Raw genomic sequence first — 14,254 nt, 5'->3', positions numbered from 1 at the left:
AATCAAGACAATTTTCATCACTAATTGGGTCAGCAAACCACAAAGGCACATGCCTCACTTCCTCTTCAAGCATGTCCTTTGATGTCTTCTTAGAAAGTTGCAGCTTTATGGCAATACTTTGAAACACTTCAGAAACATCATCAATGTTCCTTTTGCAGTTATCACTTTCCTTCTCCTCTGTTTTTTTCCACTTTACTCTTTTATTTTTATAATCATAAAATAAAATTACATTTTTCATCTTTCATATATTCAGCTATTTTTTATGAAATTTTGAATGTTTTGGGTTTTTCTTTTTCTTATGATACCTTTTTCTGTGAATTCCTTAAACAATTTTTTTGTTTCTGCCAATTCTTTATTATTTCTCTATGTTTTATATTGCTTCTTTGATAAAGCTATGCACACATGGCCATTTTTCCGCTCATATCCTCAATTATTTACAGGTTCAAAACACTTCTTTTCCCCTCTTCGTTTTTTTGCCTCAGGTTTGCCTTACCATTCTTCTTCTCTGATTTGTTTAATCTTGATTTCATCATTATGAGAAATTAGGAACTTTGAAACAAAAACATAAAATAGTCAGTGCTGTTAGCTCAGTTATGGAATGTATTTGAGAAATACAGTGAGATGATGTCAGATGTTAAATGTCAAATTGCTGCTTTTATACAAAATGGAAAATTGGCCAATATGGTGTTCAAGAGAGTCTTGAGGTTTAGCAACCTACAGTTCTCAAGATTTCAGCCTTAGTGAACATGGTCCATTGCTTTGTGTCTTTCAGTGCTGAGAGACAGAACAAGTCTGTGGAGCAACAGAACTCTTCAGTCTAAGAAGAAAATTGAACATCTCCTTGTATTTACTACATGACTGTTGTGGTAGAGTTAGAATGTTAAGTTGGTTTATGTTAGTAGTTGATAGCTTGAAATATATCTTTTCCCCTTCTTTTAGTTGTGATTTCCCCCCCCACTTCTCTTTCTCCTATTGTTTACCTGGCGTCAAGTTACCATGGTTACTGAAGTTTCTCTCCTCAGCCCCACGGCGAGAGGCCGGATAGAGTAAAGAGAGGACCCTGCTGGCATTTCCAGCTGCTTGAAGTTTCTTTAGCCCAGGAAAGCACGGGGTTGGGAGAAGAGAGCCCTTCTTTCCAACACGGAGGTTTGTAACTCTGTTTTTCCTGTCCCAGAATGCCTCTGAGCTATGGAAGCTAAGAGGGCATGCTTACCTTGCCTTCCCTTTCTTTCCCCCCTGTGTTGCCAGGAAACCAAGCCCCACCTCTCTCCCCCTCTGCCCCTCTGTGGAGAATACTCCTACACCTTTGTGGGCATTTGAAGAAGTTGGTGTCTGTTATTTCTTATCTTGGTGTGTGTAACCTTGATTTGTAGAAAGTTTGTAAGATGTACTAACTGAGAAAAATAATTGGGTCTTTCTCTGATGTTCCCTCCCCTCCAAGAAACCCTGTTAAAAGAGACCCCCCAGACCCCAAATCCTTTGTCTCTCGTCCTTTGGATTCCCCTTCACAGAAATAAACTGTGGAATGCAAACCAGAGAGAGAGTCCCCCACCCCGATTCCTTTGCTCACTTGATAGACTTGAATTTCTGAAGAAAAAACATATGCTGGCTTGAAACCCGAGTGAAGAGAAACCTCATCACTGAGCTAAGCTGGGCCACTCTCTGGAGGTTCGAGTCATATGACAATCCAGCTGACAGCTACTACTAAGAGAAGTAAACATGGTCTCTTCTCAGATGTTTGTGCTAATCCCACAGCTGGAAAATGGGCAGCAGGAATTAATTTCCCTGAGTGCACAGGGACCTACACCTATGCCAGAGGGAAAGAAGTGAAAGAAAGAAGCACATGGCGAATCTCAAAGAAGAGTTTGAGAGGTGTGCCTGCACAGTAGGAGAACTGGGGCAGACTGAATATGGAGCCTAAGACTGAGAAGAGAACTAACTCCCATTAAAATTGGATTAGGAGCAAGTGATTCATATTCTGGTGAGCAGTTTGAAGGAATAACAACAACAACAACAACAAAAAGTGGGTAGGAAAGAGAATCTGATAAAGAGAATAAATTTTTGAAACAGGTGAAGATTGTCTAGCCAGGGAGACTAGTATTAGCCACTTTTGTAGGAAGAAAGAAACAACATGGGGAGAATTGGCAGGAGACAGGTATATGGGGATTGGGAGACAAGAATGTGTCTTTTGCTCTTTATAGCTGCTGACAACACTGACAAAAAAAAAGAAAAAAGACCACACCATAAAACTTACCTATCTCAGATAAATTAGCATCAAGAAACTTATTATCAACTAAACAATAAAATTATTTTGAAATATTTATTATGAAATTATTATGAAATAATATTTACTTATTATGAAATAATGAATGCTTAAAAATTTAAGCAAAGATGAGATACATTAAATTCACGGACCACAAGTGGCTCCCATCTCTTCAGAATGAGGGATGCTTGAGCAATATGGCTTTAGGAATGAAAAGTAGCATCTGCCCATGGGTCCCAGCTGCTAGTCCACACATGGGTCACATTCATATTGCATATGTGGGCCCAGAGTTGAGCATAGCTGTGAACTAACTTGTATCTATTGTAGATAACCAGGAAATTGGCATCCTGTTTGACTTAGATTGACAAATACTGTCAAATATCTGAAAATGTTGAGCTGAAAAAAATTGATAAAGCACTTAAACAAAATTCAAATTTGCAACATCTGCAAGTACTGATGATAATTTTATTGTTTATGACCATGGCAGTTCTTCCTTTATTGAGTGTTACAAGGAGAGGCAGGAAGCCTGGCAAACCACAGAGGACCAAGTACAGTGTGCTGCCACCTTTAGAGAAATGTTCCAGTTGCAGTCTGAACTGCCTTAGTGCAGCACTGATTGCTACTGTGTCCAATATTTGATGTGACAGACATGACTGCCTTTGTGTAACCCTCTGAAAGCTTCCCTAAATAGTAGCTCCTTCACAGCAGTCTATCAATGCCATCATACAACTCTGCCTTGCTCACAATGTTTCTTTTCCCTTCTCTACTGTGGCTTTCCTGATGATTAACCTCTGAGGTTAACAGCTGGGATGGATAGCAAGGTCATGGGGAGGTCCAGGAAGGAACGTACCAGGCCCAGAATCTTTTAGAAGGCCAGGAGACCTCCTCTGACTGGGACACAGCCTGCTAATCATGCTCCTTCCCTTCCTCACCGGATGTATTTGAGGTTGGTAAACAACCTCACCTGGTTGGCAAACAACCTCACCTGGTTGGCATAAAAGTATGTCAGATTTATAATGTTTTCAGCAAACTGAACCATGTCCTTGAAAAGCTGCTCTTGAACAGAGCAAAAAAAGCTTTGATTAGCTTCTGCTAAGTAAATAAACAAGGGAAAACCCAAGTTTTGTAACTTGTTGAATCTGTGCACTTAACTTTCTGAAAATGGAGATAAAGTCTGTTCTACAATAAGAGCTATGTTTGAGACAGTGTAACTAAAGTACAAATTTGGCTTCTTTCGTTTAGCTCTGTTCTTTCCCTTGCAGTCCTTTCTATCCTTTGTCTTGTTTGCTCCTCCACCCAAGTATGCCATCACCCTGCAACTGTTCCCTGCAATGCTTCTGACCATCACAGCAACAACAATGCAGAGATGAAGGCTGGGGAAATAAAGAGAGCACTTACGGTTGAATCACGTGAGCAAAAATTACTGTTTCCAGTTTGCCTGCATGTAATGTGAAATTCCACCCTTGGTGTGTCCTTGAAGGAAAAAAACCCCAACAATATGCTGTGGTTTGATTCCTCTTCCCCCACTTAAGGCTGAAGCTCAGGAAACTGAAATCAAGAGGATGTGAAGTTTACTCATCACCTGGTGGCATAAGGGAGGCCATAAGGAGGCTGGGAGCATTCAGAGCTCAGAACTGCTGCTCCTGTTTGCTCCAAGGATGGAAGATCCAAGATGCTTCCTTGCACAGTATCACCTTCCCAGTTCTGAAAAGAGTGGCTACTCTTTGACCTGGAGAGGCCACTCTGGATGTGTAGATGGAACTGCTCGTTACAGTAAGTTGAACTTTTTAATGCATTTAAAAAAAAAGCATTGAAAAAGCACAGCTGCTTTGTCCATTTTAATTCACTTTCAAACTCCATCCTTAGCACTCATGAGAGGCTTATATTACCAGTTTAATAGCTTACACTACTATCAGCTCAAACTGCAAGTGTGACTCCAGTTAAATGCTAGACCCTGGTCCAGGTTTTTGTCTCCTCCTACATCATGCTCTGGTCAAGCTAAAAGCCTCTCAGACAGTGATTTAGGACCAGTTTTAGGGAATGCCCCAAAGGAGAAATCTTTGACGTGGTCAGCATGTTCTCTTAGACTGATTGTATTGCTCAATCTCACAGGCATCGCCCTTTGCCATTTCAGTGTGCTTACTTTGAGTGGGACAAATGTCAAGGCTGCTGTGAGCAGTGCTGAATGAGATGGGTCTGAAATCATTGCAGAGTATTGCAAAAAGCAAAATCAGCAAAAGTTGATTTAATAAAATCAGCAAAAGTGGATTTCATAAAATCAGTAAAAGATAGCAATTATATGGCATGAAAGAAAGCAACTAGCTAACTGGAGGTTACGAGGTTACTGTCACAAGCTTTCTTTGCAAAAGGATAGACAAAAAGTCCCCCAAAACCCACATCAATGACAATCCCATTTTGATTGCTTAGAATCCTGTAAATAAGGTCGGGATTCCTCAAACAATATTTGCTCCCACTTGGTCCTCCTGATTATCTAATAGGTTTTTGATACTTCATGTAGACAACCAATAACACCCTGGCCCCCAAGTCCAGAGAGTTCCATTGAAATGAACAAAAATGGAAAGAGTGACACGTTTCTCTCTCTCCAGCTACACTCATAAAACAGTGGTTAACCTCTGAGTCAAAGCTGTGGCTGCTGTTCATGCTGCTCCACCCCCTCGCTCAGCAGCACGATGAACATTGAATGACGAATTTGAGTAAGGATTCCAGTTCAAATGTTTGTCACAAACATGTTCTCAAAACTCTAGATTGGTCTTTTGCAGGAAATCATGAAGAAACCTTTCTCTACTTGCAAGCAAGCCCTGCCATACATTGTAATAATAGTTCACTTCTCTTAATCTTGCTTTTAGATGTCGCTTCAGAAATCTGACTCGCCCTCCTTTCTTCCTACTAATAAAAACTCTCTTCTTGCCATTCACTCAGCATGATAATACCAAATTTTTGAGAAGGCTGTCCATGTAGGTCCTGCTCAACTTTTTCTTGTCTTTATGTAAGTCTGGCTGATCTGATAACCTTTGAAGGTCTAAGACAAAGGTTGCCACAGTAATACTTCCTATGAAATTAAAATTATCAAAACATAAAGAGGTTTATCTGAGAACAGGGGATTTGGAACACACTGCATTGTCTCCCTTGGGAGACCATACCAAAGTCCTCATTTATTGTTATTACCAAGGTTGTCCTCCCATATAAATCTCTTGGTAATATCTTTTAATTTTACATGTATCCCATGCCCTTTAGGGCAAAAGTGTAAATCACAGATGTTTGTGCCCTGCTTTGCATAATGGGACAAGATGTGAGTGGGATGCAATATTATAAAAAGGATGATTATAAGTAATACATCAATGATTAAGCTCAGTTAAAAAGGCGAGAGACACTAGAATCAGAAAGGTGTATAATTAAGACACTCCAGCACCTGAATTTCTGTTGCTTTCTATAGTATTAATTTAAGCTCTACACTTTGCAGCAGAAAGGTCTGGACGCTTCAGAGGAAGCTGTTTCTTTGGTAGGATGCTGGGAGGCAGGAAGATTTCAACCTTCCTATACTATCACCCTCTATTTTTCCTTGACATTTCAAGAAAAAAAGGCTTCAGCTGCTGTGGAGAGAAGTCAAATTATTTAAATGATTTTCACCTGTTTTCACTATGAAATATTTGAATGCAGGATGCATATGGGAGGTATGTTCACTTTTGTTTCTAAAACTTGTACAATATTGGAGCCTGGTACTTTACCTGGGGCATGAAGTAACTTGATACACCAGGAAGAGGTGAGGAAAATAGTTGAATATAAAATACATTCTTAAATTTAATCTTAACCCTCTAAGTTTACCAGCATTAAACATTACACTGATTAGTTGTTTTAGCTTTGTGTATACCCAGCTCAGGCTGGGTAATAGACTGTTAATTCCTGATAAGACACGGCCTAGACTCCTTAGTCTTTGAAAAGACATAGCCTTGCACAGTTCTCCTGGCTTGCAGAGCAAGGCTGATTTCAGCCAGGCACACCTGTTGGTGAACCGAAGTACTTTTTGCCCAGGGAGACCCCTGTGTGGACTCCACACCTTGCACCTTTTGCCTTTGCATGCTCCTCTCTCTCCTCCACTTCACTGCGCAGAAGTTCTGACCAAAATGGAAGTTCTGACCATTGAGGCACCTGAGTGCAGCCCTCACAAAGGCAATCCAGCAAACAGCAACAAAGAAACACACTTTCTTAGTGAGAGCTCCAAGACATGCCTGATAAACTCAGACCCTGACAAACTCAGTCAAACTTCCTTGATGGGGAGCAGTCAGCAGAACAAAGAATCCCTGATGGGTGCAGGACAAAGAAACTGACCTTCCATGAAAACAGGAGTCAGTAACAACTGTTGTAGGAACTGATGTCGTACACACACATACTTATGCCATAAAGGTATAAAAAGTAACTTGCTGACTACTCAAAATGAACTTCTCTGCAGGTGATTTCCCAGACAGACCGGGCCCTTGCTGGGGATGCATACGGATGATCTTTGAAGTAAAACTTCTTCTCCATTGTCAATTAGACCCACTCTTCAGAATGATTTGGTGACTGTAATACTGGTAGCACCTTGCTTAATATATTTATAGGCATGCACACAGGTGAAAGTTTGTGAGTATGTCCTTGTTTCACTCATTGGAATTCTGCAATAACTTCAAATATATCTATATTTGCTTTACTCTTGTTATAGATACATATTTTAATATTGGCTTTTTGCAAATATTAAAATGAATGTTATATATGTATAAGGTATAATGTATAAGGTTAGAAAACTTCATTGTATTAATATAGTTCCTTCTATTTCTGTTATTGATGAAACGTAGAAATAGTGGTATAATACATATATGTTGAGCTATGGCATAGTATTAAAGCAAAAACTACTTTTTTTTGTATAACCCAAAGACTGAAAAAGATGGTTAGAGACACCCCTGCATTCTTAGATTATCTTGTCCAGATGAAAACAGCAGTCCTCCAAGTCCTCCAGGAAAAGAATTTATTGCACCTCTGTTATTGGAGAGTGGGAGACTGAATGGAGCCAAGAAGATTGATTTATTGGGAAGGGGGTGAGTTAAAAACTAAACAAAGAAACATCTAAAACTTAAGAGGAATGTTTGAATTATGTATAAGAATTTATGAATATGTAATAGGATCCTCTTTTTAAGGGACAATCCTTTGTTAGTAAGGTGTGCTCTCTTGGCTGAATGCAAAGACACCCAGCTGTATCTGCATACTTTATTTTTATCTCCTAACTGTCTTTCTATTAAACTTTTAAATTCTATATAAAAACATGTGAACCTTGTTTTTCACACTCTGGTAATATATATACTTGTTTTCATAGTAATTTTCTAGTGTTTTCTAGCATATATTTATATTTGTTTTTACTACTATTAGTAAAAGTTTTGTTGTAATGTGTAGCAAAGAAATTCACAGAACTCCTGACCTCTGTGTTCTTGTGTGCTGCCAAATCCTGAGAATGCCACAGTCACCATATTTACACACCCATGAGTCAGGTAACCCCCAAGAAAGGAACTGCTGCAGTGCTCATCTCTGCAGGCACTCACACCGAATCTAGAGAAAATATATAGGACAGAAAGTGTACATGGAAAGCTAGAGAAGAAAAACATTTGAATTCAAAGAATTTCAGAATGAACTTCTGTTATTTTGGAATGTAGCAGCTTACTGTGCCATCTGCAGCTGTATTTACTGTGAGTGGAGACCTAGGTTTGATTATCAAAATCCAGGCAAAATATTATCCATGCAAAAAAACTCAATAAGCAGAGCACCAGTATTTTACCGTAACTTTCATATCACAAGTCAGTTGCTAACACAATTGAGCAAGGATCATGGGAAAAAAACATGAAAAAGCATACACACAAGGTTCTTTCCTCTTGCTATAGCGAGATAGTCCTTGAGTGATTGCCAACAGGGAAAAGGAAAAAACTGTAATGAAAGTGAGCAGAAATGCTCCTATGGCTCTTGAAAATAACAGTATTGGAGTTTGTTTGACTGTTATTTTTTCTTTTTCTTTTTCTTGCCCCCCCTTATCTTCAAAAGCCAATTTACATCTGTGGTCTAGTTGTGTTTTATAGCAATGAAAACACACATAGTGAATGTCTCCAAGGGAGAAAACAATATTAGTGAAAGCTGGGATTGCTTAACACCACTGTCGGCATTTGCCAACTCATTTTTAAAGGTTGCACTCACAGCTCGTGAACTGCTTCTTTATTCCACATTACTGTTTGCTTTCCTTTGGCTGAGGAGAATTACCAGCTTTCAGGCAATGGTAAGTTTCCTAGGAGAACAAAAAAAGCTCTCACAAGTTCTTCTGGAAGCAACAAGAAATTACTATCTCAAAACATAAAGCAACACACAAACAAAATTGTTTTCCTTCTCTTCTATAACATGACCCAACAAAAGGAATTATCATAAAACAAGTTATTAAAATAAATCCATAGAATTTACTAGAGATGCTGTAGGCTGTTCAGGAAGGTCTGAGGACTGGGTTCATCTTCCCCAGCATATGGATCCAGAGTACAGATCCAATGTACAGCCATACATTTCTACGGCTGAGATAATTTTGAAGCAGACAGAGAGTAGCAGTTCAGAGAACTGCTCCCTACGATTCTTGCTGGCCACAGATGGATTGTCTGATGAGATGAACTCTAAGTGCTTAAGAAAGGCATTGTGAAAATCTGAGAGACCCGGAAGCTGAAAGGTCTGAAGAGCTTGCCCTGAAAGGAAGGTTATAATTGGAATAATGGGAATTGGAAGAGGGAAGATCTTAGGACAAGAGTGTGGCAGGGGGCACTCTTGACAGAAAGAAAGTGGAGACTATTTTAGTTCCTGCTGAGGGCTGGAGGACAAGATTAGGCTTTAGGACAAACTGTTGTGCTGAAAGGAGTTGGTCTCCTTTGGGTAAGATGAGAGAATTTCAAATTACTCTTATGATCCTTGAACTAACGTTAGTGTTTGAAGGACATGTAAGGAAAAGGAAAGAAGCCAAACCACCTGGGTAGTGTCATGTGTTGTGAATGCTGCTAATCACTAAAAGCCCACTGTGAAAATGGTTGTTTCTGATCAGTGTCTTAAAATCAATTACAGGCATGCTACAGGTAAGGTGTTTTGGTTTATATGCAGGAATGGAAATTAAAATCTTCCTCATAGGCTTTAAATATTTCAATTTTTTAAGGCTGATCAATCTTAATTAGACCTAATATAGTGGCACTGAGAAAAATCTATGTCATGACATAGCCACAGCAGTATTCTGTTTAAAGTGATTTGATTTTGCTCATCTTCTTCCACATGTACTGCTAATTAGATAACTGCAAACCAATTTCTACGTCTTATTTCTGATCAGACTCTTTCTATTGTCCTTCCTGTTTGTCCATGGCTCCTATTTTTGCAGCCTAGGTTTATGGTAGGTTTGGTACACACAGTGGTTAAAAAGACAAATTGCTATGCCAAGAAATGTATTTTAGACTTTACAACATATAGTCAGAGAATCATAGAATGGTTTGAGTTGGAAGGGACCTTAAAGATCATGTAATAAAGAATAGTGGATAGGTGTTCTTAATAGAGAAATAAAAGAAACCAGGAAGCATAACTTTTTGAGTAAATGAGCATGTTGTAGTTCCAGCTATTTTCAGCACTCCAAATTACTTAGGCTTTTCCTAAGACTTCCTTGCAATTAGTTTAGCATCAGAGCCATATTTAGCTTGTGCACGAAGCTTCTGATGACTAATCACTTAAAAACTACTAACAATGGTCATGCTGTTTATTTGTTACAACACTTTAGCAGGAGCAAGGCATCTGCAAGAGCACAGTGGTAATGCCAGCACAAGACCCTGAAATACTATTCAGCAGAAAAAAAATTGACTTTTAAAAAAATATTAACCAAAGTATTATGCCCAGTCTCTGGAAACCATTGAGGCAGCACTTAGCACAGTGATTCATGTTCAGCCTTAGAAAGATAGCAGATTACTCTCCAGAGGCAAAGCGTTCATGCTCCAGTCATGGGAAATCAATTGCTACAGATAATTATTTTATCACAAGCATTACCTTCCAAACAACTGCTACTTCAATTTTCTTGCCTTTTAGCTGAAAGGAATGTGAAAGCTGAGACAAAAAGTAGCTCTGAATTTGGTTTCCTTTGTCTCATACAGTTCTGAGCTTTTACAGTGGTAGAAGAAAGCATTAGTACAGTAATTTCTACATGCTTCTAAGGCAACTAATCCTTCCTTCTAATTTAGAGTGAAATCATCAACACACCCTAGTTTCTGCTGAGATAAGAGTTTTATTTTTCAAAGCTCAAGCCACTGCAAGTTAAAGATTCTTTTTGTTGCAGTTACCATATTTCAGGGTCTGCTGTAATTGTGGATATCCTTTTTGTGTTCTTCTAACAATTTAAAGATGAACAGTCTTATACGGCTTTCCTTGGGCCATTTTGTTACTCCAGTTTACTTGTTGCTTTTGTTAATTAATGACAGGACAAGGGAGAATGGATTCAAATTGAAAGAAAGTAGGTTTAGATTAGACATTAGGAAAAATTTTTTTCTGTTGCCCAGGGAAGCTGAGGACATCCCATCCCTTGAAGTGTTCACTGCCAGGCTGGATGGAGCTATGGGGAACCTGGTCTAGTGGACAGTGTCCATGCCATCATTCAGTCAATCCAAACCATCATTCTATGATTCTATGATTCTATGAATTTTAGTGGTATTCTAGCAAGACACTGGGTAATCTGATGAGAGACGTGCAGCCATTGTACAGTTTGGCCAGAATTTATTGTGTGCTGTACCTTCCTGGCTGGGTGAGAAGGCTAAATCTTGAAGTCCTTTTCTTACAGTTCCAGGTTTCTTTTCTGCACATCAGCCCTTATTGTACAATATTTAAGAGTAATTTCTGAGCACACATTGTACAAACTAATGAGCAAATTGCAAAAGCAGAAGTTGGAGAGCTGCTCCAACAGCAGATAAATTTGGTTGTAACATTTAACTCACTTTGTGTGTATATATATATATACGTATCACACTTATATATGAGGGATAAACCATTGCATTCATCTTACAGACATCACTGCAAATTAATTACAGCCTTTTTAGTTGCACTTCTGCTGACTCCAAGAGCTCTAACCCACAAAACAGGATAAGATCTTGAGGTGGATGTATGTTGGGCAGAGATATGACATTGTGAAACTTGATTTTCATTTCAATGACTCAACTACTGGCTAGTGAAGGCATTACTTGCTTTGGCTCTGATGAGTTTTCTTAGCGCCAACAAACTGTCTCCACCTTAAGGAAATTTTAAGGAGAATATTGAAGCCATTCCAAGATCTGTCTTGAGAACTGCTTTGCTTCAAACCAGAACCATTCAGGTAATGCCAGTAATACAAGGATAGCTGATTTACTGAAGCAGTAATGCGGTAAAGCTTTGGGCCTGTTTAGTCACAGTGGAAATTAACAAAGCTATAATGCTTCTGTGTGCTGAAGGCAAAAAGAAAAGTTCCCCACAACTGTTCTCAGGAGGCGTGGAAAAGAGTCACAGGATAGAAGAGAAGCACTCTGTGAAGAAATCCACAGTGAGCTTGGGTGGCACAGGAGGAGAAAGGTGCTCCTAGCATGCATTCCTGGTTAAGTGTGGCAGCGACAGTCACATAATTGCCAAGACCTCCTCTGCAGCTGCTTAAGCAGCAGTTGCACTGGCAAACATGTGAAGAAGTGATTATGATGAAGAACTGGTGGAAGATTTTCTAGCTTTTTTAAAAAGAAAAATGAAATATTGATTTTTTTATTTTAAACCAGATTCTAATTGCAAAAGCTGTCTCTTGAGAGAGCTGGTATGTTCATGCTTTTCACATACTCAAAATGTCAGTCTGAGATCCATTGCTCTATCCAGTATAAATTTGCTTTAAGTGCAGATGTATGCACCTGATCAAATATGAACTTTCTCTCTCTTTTGTGTGGAAATGCCAAACAGAGTGATTGAACAAATCTCAATACACAAGAATCTGTTTTAGGTTACTGCCATGTGTCCAAAAATAGGTCTGGTGTACCTTTGCAGGAATAATACTAAAAGCACTGTTATGATTGTCTCTCCTTATGCTTCTGTTGCTACCTTGTCCTCTCCAAGAGAGAGTTTTGTACAAGAGGGCGTTAATGGATGGGATTTAGTAGGATATGAAGCCAGTTTTGATTTGGACTTTGAACTTGGATAACAAGAAAATCAACCATCCCCAGATTTAAGATTTTCTGGAATGATGATCTTGGTGGCCACGACTTCTGTTGTTGTACTAAAGTAGGAATGTTCAGAGTGTAGGAGACTCAGAACTAGTTTGTGTTTTCAATTATTTGTAGCTTTTGGTGATGCAGGAAGTTGTAGCAAGCTTTAACTAAGTATAATAGCCTTTCTGACATAAATTTGGGTTTCTTGCTTGCTTTCCACATTAACCTATATTAAACTACAATTTGAAAGAGCCCCATGGAGAACTTTGGTGGAATTACCAAACAGTCTTTGAATTAACTCCTGTGACACAGTCACTGCTTACAACATCAGTGACTGATGTGTTGGGAGAGGAGCTACACCTTTCATTGCCAACTGGAACATCTTACTGTGTTGTTCTGAAGTTCACCCTGGCCAGTTTCTCCTGAATACTGAAGGACACAAAACTCTGTCTGGCTTCTTGGTGCTGACTGACTTCTGAGCAATGACGTCTTGATAGAAGCACAGGCACTGGTCCAGAGGTCTGAGACCTCAGATGCCTGCAGCTGGATGCAATGACATGTTTTTTTCCCAATTATATGTGAACGTGTACACATATTACAGTACACTCAGCCGATGAACAATTGGGTAAAACTACTCAGGAAAACAGCTCTACAGTGGAAGAAGAGCAGAAATTTGGAAAATTACTGCTTTCTGACTGGAATCTTACTAGTATTTCATGATTGATTCATTCACATAATTTTTTAAAAAGTCTAGGAAAGATCCTCTGCTCTGTGAAAAATCCATACTTTGCTCCTGAATCACAGCTTGGCAGTACTGATTGTTGTGTGTGTTCTTTCAGAAGTGTACATTCAGTTCATAGTGATTAGTTTCTCTAAAATGAGTGCCAGAGAGTACTTTGGGGAGTAACTTTAAAGTGTGGTCATGACACATATCAGAATATGGATATAGTGATGTGTCACATTCTACAAATAACCATTTTATCTAGTATTTATCAAATTTTCTAGACATCCACTATATTAGTTGTTACATTGCCTTGAGACCGACGGGTTTCTGGCATGCTTCCTATTCTCTTGCTACATGGTGGAGAGTTTTCCTGATCATTACTGGCTACTGGAAGACTCTTCTTTCTCTGATTCTCCCAGCCAACTTTCAAACTTTGTGCAGCTTAATTTGAAGCATTGCTGTTATCATTTAGTTATATATTGTGAAGAAACATATTGGGAAGATAAACACTTAGAAAAATCTTTGGGTTTAAGTTTCCATGGCCTATGAAGTTTCCCCAATATAGCCAGTGACCTTAACATCAAACTTGAATCAAATCAGTGAAGGCAAAAGCAGATTAAAAAGTATTTTGTGCAGTTAAAATAGAGTTTGCAAAGGCTTAGAAACACACAGTATAGAAGTTTGCTCCTTTAGCTCATAAAGGGCTTTCTCCCCATTTATATTATCAGATCAGCTGGTAAACATTTCACAGCTTTCCTACCTGAGAGCTCCATTGCTCAAGCCAGCTCTTCATCCTGATACTGAAAACATGGAAGAAGCCAGTATGAGAATCCACTCTTTCTTCTAATTAGTGTTGAAACCAAGAGGGAAGAAAACAAGCTCTTCTACTACAAAAGCATCCAAGCTTCCCACCTGGAAAAGAGTAATAGTTCTGTGAGTCTGGATCAGAGCTTTCATCTACCATTCAAGAAGTAAAAACATGCCTTCACACATTTTTTCAAACCCTTAATCAAGTTGACAGTC

At 39.0% G+C, this 14,254-nt stretch overlaps 1 long non-coding RNA gene across 1 annotated transcript; it reads left to right on the top strand.

Annotated features, from left to right (window-relative positions):
- Positions 1–2,991: 2,991 nt before the first annotated feature.
- LOC106629156 (uncharacterized) lies at positions 2,992–7,446 on the top strand. Its single transcript, XR_001332316.2, has 4 exons — positions 2,992–3,209; positions 3,526–3,672; positions 3,796–4,036; positions 6,732–7,446. It is a non-coding gene; the product is annotated as an uncharacterized LOC106629156 (long non-coding RNA).
- Positions 7,447–14,254: the final 6,808 nt, after the last annotated feature.

Source organism: Pseudopodoces humilis, chromosome 2, assembly GCF_049639895.1.
Source record: "Pseudopodoces humilis isolate 2021_Gansu_Grassland_sample_001 chromosome 2, ASM4963989v1, whole genome shotgun sequence".
In the NCBI taxonomy this organism is placed as follows: Eukaryota; Metazoa; Chordata; class Aves; order Passeriformes; family Paridae; genus Pseudopodoces; species Pseudopodoces humilis.
Note: the sequence above shows the minus strand (reverse complement) of the source record. Positions and strands in the feature narration are given on the sequence as shown.